We start from the raw sequence: 18,126 nt of genomic DNA on the forward strand, positions 1-18,126 counted from the left end.
CATTTCTGTGTGTTTTTTTCCAAACATTCCTGAACTATCAGACACTGCTGGAGTCCTGCCTTCAGCAAGCTAGGCCCCCAGTAGCATGTTGAATGGCTTTGAAAGGACACATGAGTATATTTACATCATGACAACTCGTATGTTTCTGCATTTAAAATGTCCATGGACTTCCTTTACATTCAGTAGCGATGCTAATAAATGACTTCTTCAGAGATCTACAAGATTGACAGTAAAGTGCATAAGCATGCCAGCAATGAAAATGATAGAAAGTGCTGCTGCAGATTTACCCTCATCAATGATAGTTTTAACTTTCTTTGATAACATTTTTATATTCAAACATTCTGTTCTCTGTCACAGTTGCTTTTATTCCTGTGGTGATTTTGCTAGCAGTTGAAGCTATCTATTGACATGGGTAAGGAATTAGTTAAGCGTTAGGAGATGGGGAGTAGGAATAATGGGTATATATTCCAAGTGACAAGATGTGACTAGTAGTGTTCCTCAGGGATCCGTACTGGGGCCTGAGCATTTCACTATATTTATCAATGTCTTGGACGAATGAATAGACAGCTGTATATCGAATTTTGCTGGTGACACTAAGTTGAGCGATACAGCAAATAGCGTAAATGGGACGTTTTTAGATTGTGATTAGGCAAAACGACAACAGAGGGAGTTCAGTGTGGGGAATTATGAGGTCATCCACTTTGGACCTAAGAATATAAAAGTATTTTCTAAATTGTAAGATAATAGAGACTGTGATAGAGCAGACAGTATTGAGTTCCCAGGTACAGAAATCACTAAAAGCTATAGCGCAGGTACAAATAATAATTAAAAATTTTCATGGAATGTTAGCCTTTATCTCAAGTGAGCTGGAATACCAAGGAATGGAAGTCATGTTACAGTTATATAAAGCTTTGGTTTGACCCCATTTAGAGTTCTGGGCACAGCACCTCAGGAAGGATATACTGGCCTTGGCGGGTACAGCACAGATTCGCCAGAATAATACCAGGGCTAAAAGGGTTAAATTATAAGGACAGGCTGCATAAACAAATGTATTCCCTTGAGTATAAAAGATTAAGGGATGATTCAACTGAGGTTTTTAAAATGATTAAAAGATTTGATAGCTGAGAGAGAAACTATTTCCTCTGGTGGGCAAGTTCAGAATAAAGGCACATAACCTTAAAATTAGTGTTAGGCTGTTCAGGGGTGATGTCAGGAAACACTTCTTCACACAAAGGGTAGTGGAAACCTGAAGTCTCCCTTAAAAAGCTTGGGCATTTGAAAAATTTGAAACTTAGGTAAATAGATTTTTATTAGGTAACGGTATTAAGGTGGGCAAATGGAATTGGGGTAGAGATCAGTAGTTCTACTGAAAGGTCATCTACCTGAAATGTTGATTCTGTTTCTCTCCACAGAGGATCCGTGACCTGATGAATATTTCCAGCATTTAGTGATCTTATTTCATCAATGGTCTAACAGAATTGCAAGACAGGCTCAATAGATTGAATGCCCTATTCATGTTCTTATATTCCTAGTAGCATTGGCCAGAATTTTACATTGCCCCCGGGAGAGGGCTGGGGGTGGGGGGGGGGGGGGCGGCCGTAAAATTGGGAGGTATGGTGAGGGTGCCGTGCCCACCGCCTAGACACCGTCAGAGGTGCTGGAGGTGGCAGGCGGCCTTCCACCCTTAGGCCAAATGATGCCCCTAAGTGGCCAAGTGGTATTTTACCAGCAGTGGATGTGCACTTCGGCACCTGGTGAGACTGCCTAGTAAAACCTAGTAGCCCCCTTGTGGGTTGGGCGGGGGCCCTCCTGATCGAGCACCCTGTGCCCATGGAGGGACCCCATCTCCCCCCACTGCCTCCATTAACCCCCCCCCCCTCCCCCTTGCCAGGGTCTGGCTCAAACCCAACCCCACTTACCTTTTCCAAGGCTGATGTCCATGTTCCTCTTCTCGCTGGGTGCAGTCCCAGCAGTGGCCACCACTCCCAGCGGCGCAGCTGGGACTGAAGAGCTGCTGGCCCTCTGATTGGCCAGCAGCTCTTGCAGGTGGGACATCCTGCCTCAGTGTGGGTAGGAGCTACCGCCTCCACGTAAGATTCCAGCCATTACTTCAGTGACCTGTTTTCCTCCTTACCTGATTTCTATTCCCTTTGTCAGTAGCTATCAAAAAGCGTTCATACTGGATTGTTATGCCCTAAATATTCTACCAGTTGCCTGCAGCATTTTATTCATCCTGTAAGATCTTTTTGCACTCACCGCTGTTTTGAGAATACTTCCAGGATGATTTGCAGTAATGCAAGATAATTGAGCAGCATTGGTTCTCCTGTCAAATAAATCATTTCCCATGCTTGAGTGCAGAAATGTAAGTGTGATTTACATGGAGGATGCAATATTACTGCATAACATGTGACAAAGCTTTAAATGGGTTCCATGCAGTCAGAACTACAAGTCATGTACGTATAGTATCACAGTGAAATTCAAGTCATTTTCTTTTTGTACAATGAAAACACTGAGAAATGTATGCACTTAATTGTCTAAATAGGACACCATACAGGGCCCAGTGTGATACCATATTTTTATAAGTCCTGGATCCAACTAGACATAACATATTCCTGACTCCGTGTTAAATTTTAGTGTGGGCACTTACAGAATCCAGCAGATGCATGCTATTACCATGGTGTATTGCTATAATTCAGCGGGGGCCCCATACGATATGAAAGTACACCAGTTGTGGGGTTACTTTCCTTGTATAAAATTATCTATGCAGTGGCAACCCATTATGTGTTGGTTTGGTTTAAATTCAGAAGAGATTTCCTTGTTGTGGGCCTCTTGAGATTTCATTAAAAGAATGCAAAAGTAAAAGTTTATTAGGTTCAGTGGGATAAATTTTATGAGTTAGTGTCCCAGCAAAAATCCTTACTAAATAGGAGGACATTATTGCACAATAAGGCATGAGGATAAGTATTCCTGATTCACAGTCCTTCCAACTTTCCAGTTACTAATTTTAATCAAGTGCAGATCAAATGACTTTCAGTAATCTTCATACACAACCTTCAATAGATTTATGCATGAATCAGAGATGGAACCAATCCACACTATCTGTGTTGGCAGTGGAGCTTCGGAATTTTGACGAGTGCATATTATTGTGCATTGTAATATGTAGAGTTACTGCATGGGCAGTACATGCTATTTTTCATGATTTAGTGACATAGTTAAACTATTCAAGCACAATTATATAAACCAACACTGTGATTATCCCCTCCAATCTGGATATCACCCTGGCTCTTTAGATGCTTTCACTCTATAACTTTCCAACCCTCATTTACCAGCCTTCTCAAAGCTGCTAAAGGGTTTTGGTAAACTTTTTAGTAATTAGTTTATGCACAGTTCATCGAATGAAAAACAGCTTGATTTCTAACAGCTGACAGAATTCATTGAGATTGTCAATTGTATAAGAGCATAATGATTGACTGTGATCAGTTTTTCTTAAGTGCACCTCTATTTTTTTTCCTTTTGCTCAGCTCTGCTACTTCTTGCATATTGCTGGAGAAATATGGTTAGCTAAACTGTTTGTAAAGCTATTTAAGAAAACACATCTGACATCTTCCATGACCTTTGATACCATAAATGAAAGCCTCAGGTTATTCACGTTTACCCTGGGTGTTTGCCTTTCCACTGTTCCCCAAACCAGACAACATCCTCCAGATATATTTCAAGGTGCTGTAGGGGTTGGTGACACCACATTCACTGGCCGTGCAATTGGTTCCCATCTTTATTGTAATCTTATTTAGGTCAGTTCTCTGACCACCAAAGAGCGCTTTGCTGACTGTCGGTATCAACTATGTGATGTGTTGGGTCTCATCTGTGAAAAGGGCTGTTTATTTTCTCCATTCCCCTTTCAATATCACACAACACTGATCACTCCACAGAAGGATCAGCCAACAGCATGTTCTTTATATGGCTAACTGCTGGTTCAGCCTTGGATACTGTCACCTGAGGAGAAAATAAAAAGCCCCTTTCACGAAGAGACTCTACACATTACAGTGGCTGCCCTCACCGTCAGCAATATGCTCTTTTATGAGGAGAGGACTGACCTAAATAAACGATTACAAGAGGTTTGGGAACCAATTGTATGGCTAGCGAATGTGGTGTCACCAGTCCAGAATACTGCCTCCTGACCACGTTTCTCTCTTCCCTTGCCGCTATGCTCAGCTTTGCCAAGATTCAATTGACGTGGACCAAATTGATTTCATTAGAGGTGGTTTTTCTAAGGCAAGGGAGAGAATAACTATTGAATATTACAAGTTCCTGTAACAATTGATATGCATTATACCCAGTGGCATAATATTCTTTATCTGTTACCCTGTAATGTATTGTTTCCAAAGGAGTAAGTAAATATAGAAACATACAACAAAGAAAGAGGTAGGCCATTCAACCTATCATGACAATTTTGCCAGTGCCAACTCTTTGAAAGAGCTATCCATTAGTCCCACACCCAAACAATATTGCCCCAATTCTTTTTAACCAGATAACAAAAGTACAACTTATAGAACAAAATCAAGAGACAACATTTGAAGAATAGTAATTTCAAAGTTAGGAGGTATAAGATTCTAAAATCATCTTTGTTCATGATTAATCTAGTTTGCAGCAATAGTTATTCATCCTGTGATCTTATCTCTGTAAAGTGTTCTTTAAATTTGAAGGGTGAAGAGATGCAAGTTTTCCTTTCGTAGTTAGATGGCTAGATCAATTCTACTAGATAGTAATAAAGTTCTCAGTTAATGACTATAGTAAATGTTTCAAAGTAAATATGGAAAATTGTGATGACCTTTAGCAGAGACCCTACAGAACCACAAATCAGTCTTTACAACTAAAAAATCTATTACATTGAAGTAATTTGAAATCTAAGGATGGGTGCAGGAACTCTGATTAACTAACCTCAAAAAACAACTTTGAAGCAATTATTGTTTGATTATGTAGTCATACCACAGACGCACTGTCATCCTGTAAATGAAGTGCTTTCACATTGCTCGTAAAATACTACAGATGTTTTACAACGTAAACAGCAAAATCTTGCATTACTGCACCAAACTTTTCAGAGATCAGAAAGATTATTGATAACATTGCATTGCAGTTTTTAAAGATAAAGATTTCCAAAGGACATATTTCCTTCGGTGGTTCAGAGATTTGGATATTGGCCCAGCCCCGTGAGTGCATCCTTGTTCAGGGTCAGGTTTAAACAGAGGTTGGGGGTTGTAACTCAGGCAAGCAGAGTGTATGGAGCCAACGATACTTATCTGTGTCTTGATGTTTGATTAAGGAACATCAAATCATTTCACAGCCATGTCATTATCTGAATCCATGGACACAGATTCACATTTGTGTAAAACTTGCATTTGTCAAGAGTGACAGAAAGTTTTTAATTTTATGTCACTCAGGGGAGGATGGGGTTATATACTTTTGTACTTAACAAGACCAAAAACTAAACACTACAACAATCATGTGTTCAAAACTTCAGCACGCAACAAGCCATTTTTGTGAACACCAACGAAATGTCAGTCAGATTTTATAGCAGGTACAGGCATGAAGTGAAAGTTAAATAAAAACAGAAAGTGCTAGAAATACTCAGCAAGCCAGGCAGCATCTGCAGAGAGAGAAACAGAGTTAACATTTCAGCTCTGTGACCTTTCATCAGAACATCGCATCTTTCATCTTAACCAACAGCAAAAAGCCATGAATATCAAATCAGAATCAGGATTCCTGACAGGAATTCAGATCATTACCCATACTGTTGGCACACTTGGGCTCAATATCATAATTCAGTTCTTATTTTTGCTGAGACACAAAAGGGTTCCAATATCTAATGCGTTTGAACCTCTGATTTTTTTTAAAATATTCATTCACCGGATGTGGGTATTACTAGCAGAGCCATAATTTATTGCCCAGCCGTAATTGCCCTTGAGAAGGTGGTAGTGAGCTGCCTTAGTGGATTGCTTAGGCCATTTCACAGCACAGCTAAGAGTCAACCATACTGATATGGGCCTGGAGTCACATATAGGTAAGGACAGAAGGTTTCCTTCCTGAAAGGGCATGAGTGAACCCATTGGGTTTTTACACCAATCCAATAGCTCCATGCTTGCCATTACTGATGCTAGTGTTTTATTTCAGATTTATTTATTATTTACAAACTGCCAGCATGGCATTTGAACTCACATGTCCAGACCTCTAAATTACTAGCCCAGCAACGTAACCACTTTTCTATCCTTTCCACATTAACTTAGCTTTTATTCACTCTATGCAATCTCAAAGATTACAAAAGCTGAGAGATAATTGAACAACTTCATACTCTCGACAGGGAACCTAAACCAGAGGGAGTGCATAGCAGAAAACTGGGCATGTGCGATGCAAGATGTTCTGACTATTTAAATTAACAATAAGAAAATTGTGCACTGTGCTTTTCCAGAATTTCAATATGCACTTCCTGAGGACTAAACCCTCCATCAGGTCAAAGAAATCGAAAAATTACTTTAGAGTTATTCTTAAAGTTTAGACTGGAATTTTACACCCCTCCAAAGAGCGGGATGGTGGCAGGGGGCGCAACATGGTGCGAGAGGCTCGAGGGCCCTTCCCAACCCGCTCCCGCCTCCGCTGCCACTTTATGCAGGGTTGCGACAGCAAAACACCGCCCGCCCGCCCCAGGCCATCAATGCCCTTAAACGGCCAGTTAGCGACCACTTAAGGGCCTCCGCCCGCTGCCACAGGGTTTTTACCCTTGGCTGGCGGGCAGCCCACGTATGAGAAAAGCCACCTGTTAAAAGTAGGCAGCTTTCACAAGGCCTGGGATGGGGTGCCATCCTGTTCAGGCACTCTGTGCCAGATGGAGGGCTTCCCCGATGCCCCAACCACCCCTAACACCCAACATGCCCCCTGTTCCCTCAATCGACCATCCTTGCCTCGCCGGGGCCAGACTGATTGCCCCCGGTGAGGCCCCAAAAATCTACCCGATCTCCGGGGTTCCCCAACATCTTCCATCTTTAGCTGGGTTGCAGTCCCAGCAGTGGCCACCGCTCCCAGTGGCACTGCTGGGTCAGGGAACTGCCGGCCCGTTGATTGGCTTTAATGAGGTGGAGGTCCCGCCTCAGACCAATTAAAGGTCTGGGGACCACAAAATACGGTCCAGATCCCCAGGCCAGGTGGAGGTGGGTTTGCCACCGACATTTCAATCGGTGGACAGCTCTCGTCTGCCGAGGGTAAAATTCCAGCCTAATTCATTTTCATACTGAGCAAATCAATGTATTTATTTTTATTCTAATTAGATCAATGCCTCTTGAAAAGTACAGAGACAGGAGTTTGATATATATACTTTAAGTATTTGTGCAATGATATTGCTTACAGTGATTTCCAGGCAATGGGCTCCTTCATAGCATAGTGTGCACCGTCAAAATGTAATTGTGCTCTGCAGTGTTGTGGTCAATCCACACAAGCTAGGCAGAGACACTAATAGGCAGCAAATGCTGAATAGCTGTATAACTGCTTTTAATTGGGTATGAATTCTTCAGTGTCACAGCTACTGAATAAATATTATCACTTTGTGGCAAGGATTATCTACGTTGAAAGGAAATCTCTGAAGCTATACTTGTGTATCATAATTATGTTCCCTGTATATGACACTTATCTCCTACATTTCTCCTACTTTTCCCATACTGACATGAGTGTAAACATGTCAGAATTTTGACAGAAACAATGGGGGTGTGAAATTTTAACCGAAAAAAAGGTGGGTTTGGGGTAGGGGGGGGTAAAAGTATGAAGAATGAGTTTCCTGACCCAAACCACGCACTCCCCCCCCGCACCCCCCACCCCCACTCCCCCCCCCCCCCCCCCCACATCTCCACAACTCACTCATTTCTGACTTTAACTGAAACTGGAAGGTGGTCAGGTGATGAACCCGACCCAAGGAGGCAGGTTGGAACTTTAAATATGATAATGTGGCTGGGAGCCTCGTTGTCACTGTTTTTAACTTTGGTCAGCCCGGTTTCCCGAGCTTCATCCAAGTGACAAATTGGCCGATTCAGGAAGTAAATGCCTTTATACCCACCTCCTGGATCCAAGTGCCTGTCTGAGGAGCCTCTGCAATTGGGTACCCTCCCATCGATCTTCATCCAAGGTCTCTGATCCCACCTGTGGTCTCCAACATAACCCAACACCAGGCCTCCCCACCATGAGGCCTCCAATCCTCCCCACAGGAATTGGAAGCTCACCCAATCGATTCCCCTCCCCTGCAATTGACCATTCCTCACTCTGATAGACGCCCCTCCGAGATCAACACCCCTCCCCCTCCAAGATCAACCCCTTTCCCCCGATCATGCCCCCAGTTAAATACTTTCCTCCACCCCCTGAGGAAACCCCTTCCCAAATCCCCTAAGGTCGCTACCCCCTTTTCACCCTTCTGCGATTCCCTCCCAACCCCCAGTGCAGACTTACCTGGACTTGACCCCTTCAGTGACTGGTTCCAGTCTCTATCTCTCTTTGTGCAGTCTTTCCCGACCTTGCTCAGTTAACTCAGAGCACAAATGCTCTTCACAATACAAATTGTAAATCCTCAGTGATTAGAACGATGCACATCAAAATTTGATTATTCACAGTGCATCAATAGAAATTCTCTTTACTAAACAAGTTTTCTGCTGAAGATTGCTTAAAGAGTAATTAGCACTATGCAGCTAAAGATTATGCTGGTGTTCAACTGTGTACATTATATTTTAAATAATGAATTAGGACTTGAAATGGTTTTCAATTTGATCATCTTCTACACTTTAAAAATATTATAATTTTTTTTACTAAAGTTGAAAGTAGTCATATGGTAGAACAGAACTTGAGTTTTGCTGAAAATAGAGACATGTTGTTGAAGCTTTTTGTCTTGCACTTAGCAGGACAATCCACAAGAATACCATGGTAAGGGACAGCAACAACTTTATACTGTATGAGAAGAGAGTGCTGATTGGTTGGCAAGTGAACTCTGATTGGTAGAGGTGTTGCCATGGAGAATGCACCAGTTTATGGTGACTGACTGAGTGGAAAGTGAAGAAGGGGTCACAGATGGGAAGAGAGGAGCCTGGGGTAGCACCCTACTGTAACCTCCACCACCTAGAAGGACAAGGGCAGCGGACACATGGGAACACCACCACCTGGAAGATCCCCTCCAAGGCTCACACCGTCCTGACTTGGAACTATATTGTTCATTCACTGTCGCTGGGTTAAAGTCCTGGAACTCCCTTCCTAACATTACTGTGGGCGTACCTACATCAGTCGTTCATGAAGGCAGCTCACATCCCATGAACAAATTTTTTTTAAAAAGTTCATCCTGGTTCCACAAAAGTACATTTTAACAGGGCTTCTTCTGGACGTCCACCAGGTCATACTGAATATGGTACGCATAGTAGTAACCCAACCCAGTAGACAGTTAAAATAACATCAGAGTCCTATGTAAAGGCACCTAAACTGCTCGAGAAATCAGTGGCTTTAAAATAGATAAGTAGTGGGAAACAATCAGAATTTTAACTTCCATGCTGCCTGGTTTCTGACGAGTGGAGGGAGTTAAAATTTCCCTTGTATATTCATTGGAGGTTCCTAGATTAGATGAGACTTGCTGCCAAGAGTTTGCTGCCTGGAGAGGAGTGGGGAGAATTAGGGGAAGAGGAGGGCAGTAAAGGACAGAAAATCTGATTCAGCTGCAAGTGAAATTAAACTTTGTTGGTAGCAAGAGTATCAGAGGCAGAAAATGTGCATTGCTAGAAAATAATGATGCATGATTCACAAAGAGTCCGAGCATTCAATAATGCATCAATGGAGCTTTTCCTTCAAGAAATAATCCAAAGGTAGGTTGTTCTGCTTAACACTGAAGGATACTCTCCACTAGCCATCTGGACTATGTGATAGAAGGAGGCTTGAAAGATGAATAGCAATGTTATGCATCATACAGCAGAAAATAGTAATCATTTAAGGTGATTGGCAAAAGAACCAACGGCAACATGAGGGAAAACGGTTTCATGCAGCAAGTGGTTAGGATTTGGAATGCACTACCTGAGAGATTTCTAGCATCTAGTATTTTGCTTTTAATTTACCTGAGAGCATGGTTGAGGCAGATCGTGGCTTTCAAAAGAGAATTGCATAAGCGCCTTAAGAGATAAAAACTGTAGAGTTATGGGGAACGGCCTATATACTGAGCATTACACTGGCATTGAAATTCATATATCACATTACTCATTTGTGTGATAGGCAGAATGTCTTTTTGGCTTGACAGTAGCATCCTGTTAGTGGCGAACACCACTACTGCATAGTGTTGCTACTGCATAATAGCAGCATGAAACAGCTAGCTTTACCTGTTGCTCAAATTTTTGGGATACATTACCCCTCCAGGTAATATGATATATGAATTTCAATGCCAGTGTAATGCTAAGTATATAGGCCATACGTCCCAAAGACTGGCGGATCGTATCAAACAACATGTCCATTCTGCTGCTCACAATGGGCAAGGTATGGGCCGTACCCAACAAGCCTGTGCTTGCAAAACTCAAAACACAGTGTCCAACATTAGATGTGATTCCGCGATTGGACAACATTTGCTAAATAATTCACAGTGTGCTAAAAATTACGTGACAACCAATTTAAGATTGTCAGTGTGGTGCAGTTGTGCATACTGGAGGCTATATATATTAATACACAGGGCCCTGTTCTTTGCAGACAGAAAGAATATGTACAAACATTGCGCCTGTTTCAGCTGAACAAAATAAGTGACAGCCATTCACTGGTTCATTCCTCAGGCCAATTCCTTGACCAATCAGAGTCAAGCTGCCTGCTTTAAATTTTAAACAGAGCTTGGCTGTTAACTGTCAGTCACCGTAAACTGGTGCATTCTCCACGGCAATGCCTCTGCCAATCAGAGTTCACTTACCAACCAATCAGCACTCTCTTCTCATGCAGTATAAGCTGTTGTTTTCCCTTACATTGGTTATTCTTGCGATTGTCCTGATGAGTGCAAGACAAAAAGCTTCGACAATATGTCTCTATTTTCAGCAATACTCAAGTTCTGTACTACTAAACAACTATTCCGAAGATTTCATTGTTCATTTTCTTATCATTATAAGATAAAATTACTAATACTTGGTGGTGTGAACAATGAAAAGAAACAAATTTGATTCACTTTGCACCTCCCCCCACCTCCAAGGTAGGTCAAATCCTTTGATGTTTTTCTCCAGTTATTTGAGAAACAATAATAAAGCAGTCAGTTCTTATAATGAGGCTTTCCATAGCTGCCATTTGGCCTTCTATCATATTTTATCAACTGGCAACTTCAGCAGTGCTTTGCCTGTTGTCAGTGAAATACCATTATGTCAACTAAAATAACACAACAGTATTTTTGCCCAAGATTTGGTTCTTCGTAATGGCTTTCGTCCCTCCAGCTATTTTGGGTGGGTGTGCCCAGGTGCTCCAAATAATGACAATGTCTACATAACACTGTGCACCCAGAAAGATCAGAAAGCAGAGAAATGTAGCTGGGCACCCTCAAAGGCTAGACACTGATATGATCTTGTTTCTGCTTCGAGATGACAGTTTCATGCTAGGCTGTTTACTGCTAACCTTTGTTTTGCTGGCAATAAGAAAAGAGATGATGGCACTTTAAAAGAAATCAGACCAAAACATCAAAGTAACACAGCAACAGGGCATATCGTTAAACCTAAACAGTTCACTTAATCTTAATGGACCAATTAACATAGTCACTAGGAATTGTATTTCAACATATAGCCTTCTGGGTTTATGGAATTTCTCCACTATAAAGCTAAAATATTCTTGAAGAAATAAAAGATCACATAAATATTGTAAAATTGCAGCATATTTTGTAATGTTTACAGTACAGCAGGTCATTTGGATACGATAGCACAAAAACCACATCAAAGACCATGGGCCTGGAAGGGACAGGTGAATTTCAAACTGTTCACATTGGGCTTTGCTCAATTTCCATTGTAATTTTGGGTTCTTCTATTTGAAGCAAAGAAAATGTTCAGTTACTGTAGGAAGTGTAAAATAGTCTTACAAATGACTTTTAGACAATATGGTATGCAATTTGCAATAGACTACTTCTAAATCTCTTGGAACATTTAATGTATCTTATTACATTTTTGACTTTTCATCAGAAAGCTTGAGAATAAATCATATTCTTGTAAGAAAAATGTTTCTGCTGTATTGAGAGCCATGACCTTTGAAATAAATCATGCTCTGCATACTGAGCTCATTATTTCATTGTCTTAAAACAAACAAGCACTGTGAGATGGACGAAATGAATGAAACAAAATTGTTTTGCTACTCACTGTATCAAGTGAAATTTGGTTTTATTAGCATTAGGGACTCAGATGTGGTATCATATAGCAATACTAACTGTGTTGATCAAACTTCAAGGTTTCTCCACACCCCTTCTTCCCTTTTTCTCACTTTCCTCATCTTCATATCTGTACTAATCACTCATTTTCAGCAGCGGAGCATTTCCGTTCAATCCACATGCATGACATGCTCATCACTTATATCCCCACTCCAGCCTTTCTATTTTTAGCCACCATCACTAGGTGATGGGCCAACTGTGTATTCCCATTATTTTCTATTCTAAAGGTTCAAAGGCATTTACGTGTGTAATGAGAGCTCATGCTAAGAAAAAGTATTAGTGGGTTTCATTCCTAAATTATATGTCAGCTGAGTATGAGGACTTACAGGCTGACAACATTTGGGCCTGTGACAAAGTGTTGATGTTTTCGCCCTTGGTATTTTAACATATGTCACTATGATTTATTGATGTGAATGACGTGCATATGGATTTAAACTTTAAATGCAATGGATTAGCTGCTTTCTTTAGACATAGATGGCAATATTTTCATTCTTTATAAATTCACAATCTTCTCTGTTGTATATAACATGTGGATCCTTTACATATACCCAATAAATCATTCCATTATTTGGTTGTAGAGTGAAAATAGAGTAAAATGTTATCACAGGGACCCTGATGTCAGGGAGAAAAGCAGGTACTGAGCCTGCATGTCCAGCAGCTCGAATTAAGGATGGTGGACAGGCTCCTGATGCCGCCGGCAGCTCTGAAGCCTCAGCAGCCCCACCGGGAGAGATGGGTGCTACTGAGGCAGCTAGGAGACATCGGGGGCCTCTGGGTAAGTAAATTTTACAAATAAATTCAGAGGGCCGAGGGCCAGGGGAAAACCCCTCCAGGAGGATTGTTGGGGCTACAGGGGCTATCTTCCCTGCTCACAGCCCCATCTTTGGGCCTTGGAGCGTTCGGCTCCGTTAGCCCTTCTGGTCTGCCACAGAGAGGCTGCCTCCATTAAGCTAGCAGCCTTCCCACACAGCAGGGGCCAACCCCACTGTCAGCAAAATGCCGGCAGCACAGTAAAATGACCCTTAATTGGGCTTTTAAGTATGCAACTCTGCCTCGCAGCCCACTGCTGTGAAACCTCCCTGGCAGCAGGCTGCGTTTGGGTAGCCGTCCCGAAGCATCTCTCATTATCTTACCTCTCCCCCGCCTCCGTTCCCAACTCCCAGGGGCAGGTAAAATTCTGCCCATAGATTCAAGGTAAAATCATTTATTTTACCCCTATAAATTAATAACTCAATATATGAAACTGTGTTATCTAATGATAATATGTGGTTATTTACCATTTTTCAATGTTTTAAAATGATAACATACCAAATGTACATCAGGTAGAAGATTCTGCTTCGCTATTTCTGTTAATAACATAAGAACATTCAGGAACAGGAAAATGCCATAACGACCATGAAGTTATGATGCTTTATTATATATAAGTTACCCTAACGCCAGGAAATGGCCAGCATCAGGGACACAGGCAAGTCACTCCCCATCAAAGATTCAGTGGCATTGCAACAGTGGAGGAAAACGTGGTTGCAGAATCCGGAGAAGAATTTGCTTTTGATAACTGCATCCAAGACATTATTGGCACCAAAGATTGCTGTCAAAATAACAATGAGACTAATAGCGTTCACCATTACTTATGTGCAAATGCCACAGCAAATTGGGTGAGGACAGATGCGTGATTAAATGTGAAATCAAAAAGTTTCTTTCAGGGATGGCTTCACAAAAATAGCACCTTGCTGTCTGTCTCACTATTCAAATACATTGAGTGCTATGAAATTCCTGTAATGGTACTGTGGATACGAAGTAAACGAACCACAGCAAGTTGTCAAATCATTTCAATTCTAAATACGATTTTAAAATTGTGCTAAGTGTTAACTACTGCCAGTCAACCTCTCTGGTAGTGAAGAATAACTTGTGTGAAGTTTCATTCCTTCAGGTTTGAATTGTTGTTGGAGATTTTTAAACTTTTTCTTTCTGTCTCTTTTTTTCTATTTCTTACTCTAATCTTCCTTTTCCTCTATTTCTTTTTCTGTACATGATTTGACATTGAGTTCATCGTTCTAAATTATACTTCCACATCAGTCTTTGTGCTGTTAATTTCAGAATTCTTCAATCTGATTGGTTAATCAGATACAGAGCTGCTTGTCCTGTTCATTCAAGTCCCATATACCCCATAGAGAGCACCACGCTGTTTCCAACTCAAACTTCCAGCAAATTGCAGTGGAAAATATTATTGCCATTAAATGGGCAGCAGTGGGTGCCATTAATTAGCCTGCGAGAGCAACATTTGGGCCAATAGATATTAAAAATGAAGAAAATTCCAAGATCTAGAATATTTCACTGATAATATCATGCTTAGCTGAAAAGAGAACTCCATTGTTTATCTCAAATGTGTTACAACCAGTTGAGAAAGAGGTCTCGGGTTCCCTTTCAGCCTTCACCAGGTCTCATTGTAACAGGGTTTTATTTTTAAACACAATGTTTTTTTAACTCCCCCTTGGTGAATTCTTGTTCCAATTATAAGGCAGAGAAACCAGCACAAACAGGCTTTCTTAGGTTTAAAGAAGGAAAGTTGAAATTTAATTAAACTTAAACTCTAATTCAGTTGACGCCTACTGATACACAACACGCCCACACTAGCATGCATATGTGATACACACATGCAAATAGAGACAGAAAAGAGCAGAAGAAAAATAAAGTGGATAAATTTGAGGCAATATCTGAAGAGTTTTTGTTCTGTTTCTTTCAGCTCACTGTAGAGTCCTTGATTGTAGGTAGATCTTGCTTTTCGTTGGGGCCTAGTATTCTTCTTAAACCTTGCTTGCTGTAGGAGACTTTCCTCTCTTGGGGTTCATGTGTCTTCAGTGGATTTGGAGCTCCGTGAGGAAGAGATGGGAGCAGGCAGACAGAAGGGACTGTGGTGAGCCAGCCAGGAGAGATCTTCTCAGTCCAGGAGCATTCTGCTTTCTGCCCAAACTGTTTGTACAAATTCAAAAAAGTCAAATTGCCCAGCAGGTTAGTCATGTGACTAGCTGGTTTGACCATGTCCGTTTGTGTATGCAGCCATCTTAGCAGTCAACCTGGAATGCGAGCTCCCCCACCTTCAACGTCTGGTGATCAAAAGTCCATTGTGGGTTGAATGTGTCAGGGAATGGTCCGTTGTCCTTTCCAAGCACTGTCTGTTAATATGCAAATGTGTTTCCAGCCGAGTGTCCATTGTGGATTGAATGTGTCAGGGAATGGCTGCTTTGTCCTTCCAAACACTGTCTATTAATAGGCAAATATCTTTCCAGCCAAGATTTGGCAATTTTTTAACCCAAGTCCTTTCTTCACTTCAACAATAGTTTGAAATTTAATGTCCAAATGGCGAAATTAATATGCCTCATGCTTGGCAAGTGGGGGCCTGCATGACAAATGAGAAAGTAGTGTAGAAATCCTCTGCTTTATCTTTTCCCCAGCCAGCATAACATGGTTCTAAGGTCGTCATAGTTAAATGGTTGAGCAATTCAATAACCAGACTCATTATGAAAAGAATTGCAGTAGTCACCAAAGTATATGGCACCCACGTGCATAAGACCAGATCATGCTGATACGCAGTATGTCACCTATAAATCTATGCCATGCATTTGTGGTTCATTTCCCTTATGGGATAGAAAGTAAGGAAACTCAGCAATACACATATCATCATCTCTGCCACTGGAGGAATTAAGAAATTTGTGAAGCTCATGATTGTTCATGATACTGTTATTTGTACTTTTATGTATAAGCCGTGGGCTATGCAATGGTGTGCTGAAAATCATTACTATGCAAAACTGCAGTTAAACGGCTTAAGTGGGTATTTAAAACTCCTGTATTTGAACAGTGGAAAGCAGGTCGGGGGAAGGGGGGGATGTTGTGTGGGGGTTGTCTCCCATTTTGCTGTAGAACAGAGCTGGTAAACTTAGAATGGTAAAATTCAAGTTGGGCCTGAAAAAGTTCGAGGTGAGTGTTGGGGTATATAAATACTTACTAAAAATTGTAAAACTCAACACTCTTTATCACACACCTGAATTGCAATGGCTATTGTGAATGCTAAGTTTATGCAATGTGATAGGACTTGTAATCAGCCAGCCCATTTAGGTAGGAACGGAGGAGTTCTTTTGAATAAAAACTGTAAATGCAAATCAAATGCAAGCAGTAATTTGAAATCAGGCCTTGGTTCAGGAAATATAAATTTCCTTCCTGAATACTACTGGGTACTGCATGTTCTCAGATTGTTTTAATGTCCTCCAGCTCCATATACTGCCTCAGCAGATAGTGAATTGATTAAACTTGAGTTTTCTTCCATGTGGATCTCACCCTTAGATCTTGACTTTAGTTGCATTCATTCTTTCACCTAAAAGTTAACAACCCTCAGAAAAAGGTCCTAGAGTGACTTGCCATTTAGGTGGCTAGGATTTGGTGTTTTTCAATTATACATTCTATACCAGTCATACCAGCTCAACAGTTCACAGAGCCTAAGCACAATACGTTTGAGGTTCCACACATTCTGGGGCCCTGAAGATCAGGATAGCCATCTGTGGTTATCAGAATTATTGTTCCGAAACATGCTACTCTCTTTGGAAATAGTACTCTAACCTTCGCTTTGAGTTCTGCCAAGCAGTCATCATTTTCAAACAACCTTTCCTCCACCTCAGACATCTGTTGTTCCAGCTTTGAAACAGTATCCTCCAACTCTTAAACATCTGTGCTCACAGCTGCAAGCATCATACCTCCTGCTTCAAGAACTATAGCCTAGAAATTACCGTTGTTCCATTCAGGAGTTAACTGCAGATTATTAAAAGTTTTTGGGAAAAATTCCTGCTTGCCTTTTTGTTCGTGATACTGCTATTTGTACTTTTATGCACAAGCCGTGGGCTGTGCAATGGTGTGCTGAAAATCATTACCATGCAGAACTGCAGTTAAATGGCTTGAGCGGGCATTTAAAACTCCTGTATTTATACAGAGGAAAGCAGGTCAGGGGGTGTCTCTCCCATTTTGCTGTAGAGCAGAGCTGGTAGACTTAGAATGGTAACATTTGAGCTGGGCCTGAAAAAGTTAGAGGTGAGTGTTAGGGTATATAAATACATCCTAAAAATTGTAAAACTCAACATTCTTTGTCACACACCTGCATTGCAATGGCTATTGTGAATGCTCAGTTTATGCAAAGTGCAATATACCATCTTGATTCTTCAAAATAACCTGTGAGGTACATGAAATACTAAGTAACCCCATGTCCCTTAAGAAATTAATTGTTAGCCTTGAAGACCAACCAGCTAAACCACACTATGGTCAAAAGAAGAAGACCCCACAGTTCAATGCGGTCGGTCCAGTCTGCCCTGCAACTCTAGTGGGACCCTCAGGAAAAATGCAGATACCCAGTTGCCCTGTGCCTCTGCCATTGCCGGAAGTATCTTATTGTCGTATAAGGGGCAGAACTCTAATTTGCTTCTACTGGGCAAATGGTAGTCAGGGAGCAGAGTCAGTAGCAGGATTCCAGGTCTAGAAGTTGGGTCATGTCAGCTTTCCCAGCATGATCCCAGCACCAGAACAATAGGTTTGAGGCACTTGGACCTCGGACCTCATTTAAATGAGATGCATGCTAATCAGCTTGGAGGTGAATTAACACTGGATTTTGGGCCACTTCATTTCTGGCAGTGGCTATCAGCTAGATCCTGAGGGTG

This window comes from Heterodontus francisci, chromosome 5, assembly GCF_036365525.1.
Source record: "Heterodontus francisci isolate sHetFra1 chromosome 5, sHetFra1.hap1, whole genome shotgun sequence".
NCBI classification, from domain to species: domain Eukaryota; kingdom Metazoa; phylum Chordata; class Chondrichthyes; order Heterodontiformes; family Heterodontidae; genus Heterodontus; species Heterodontus francisci.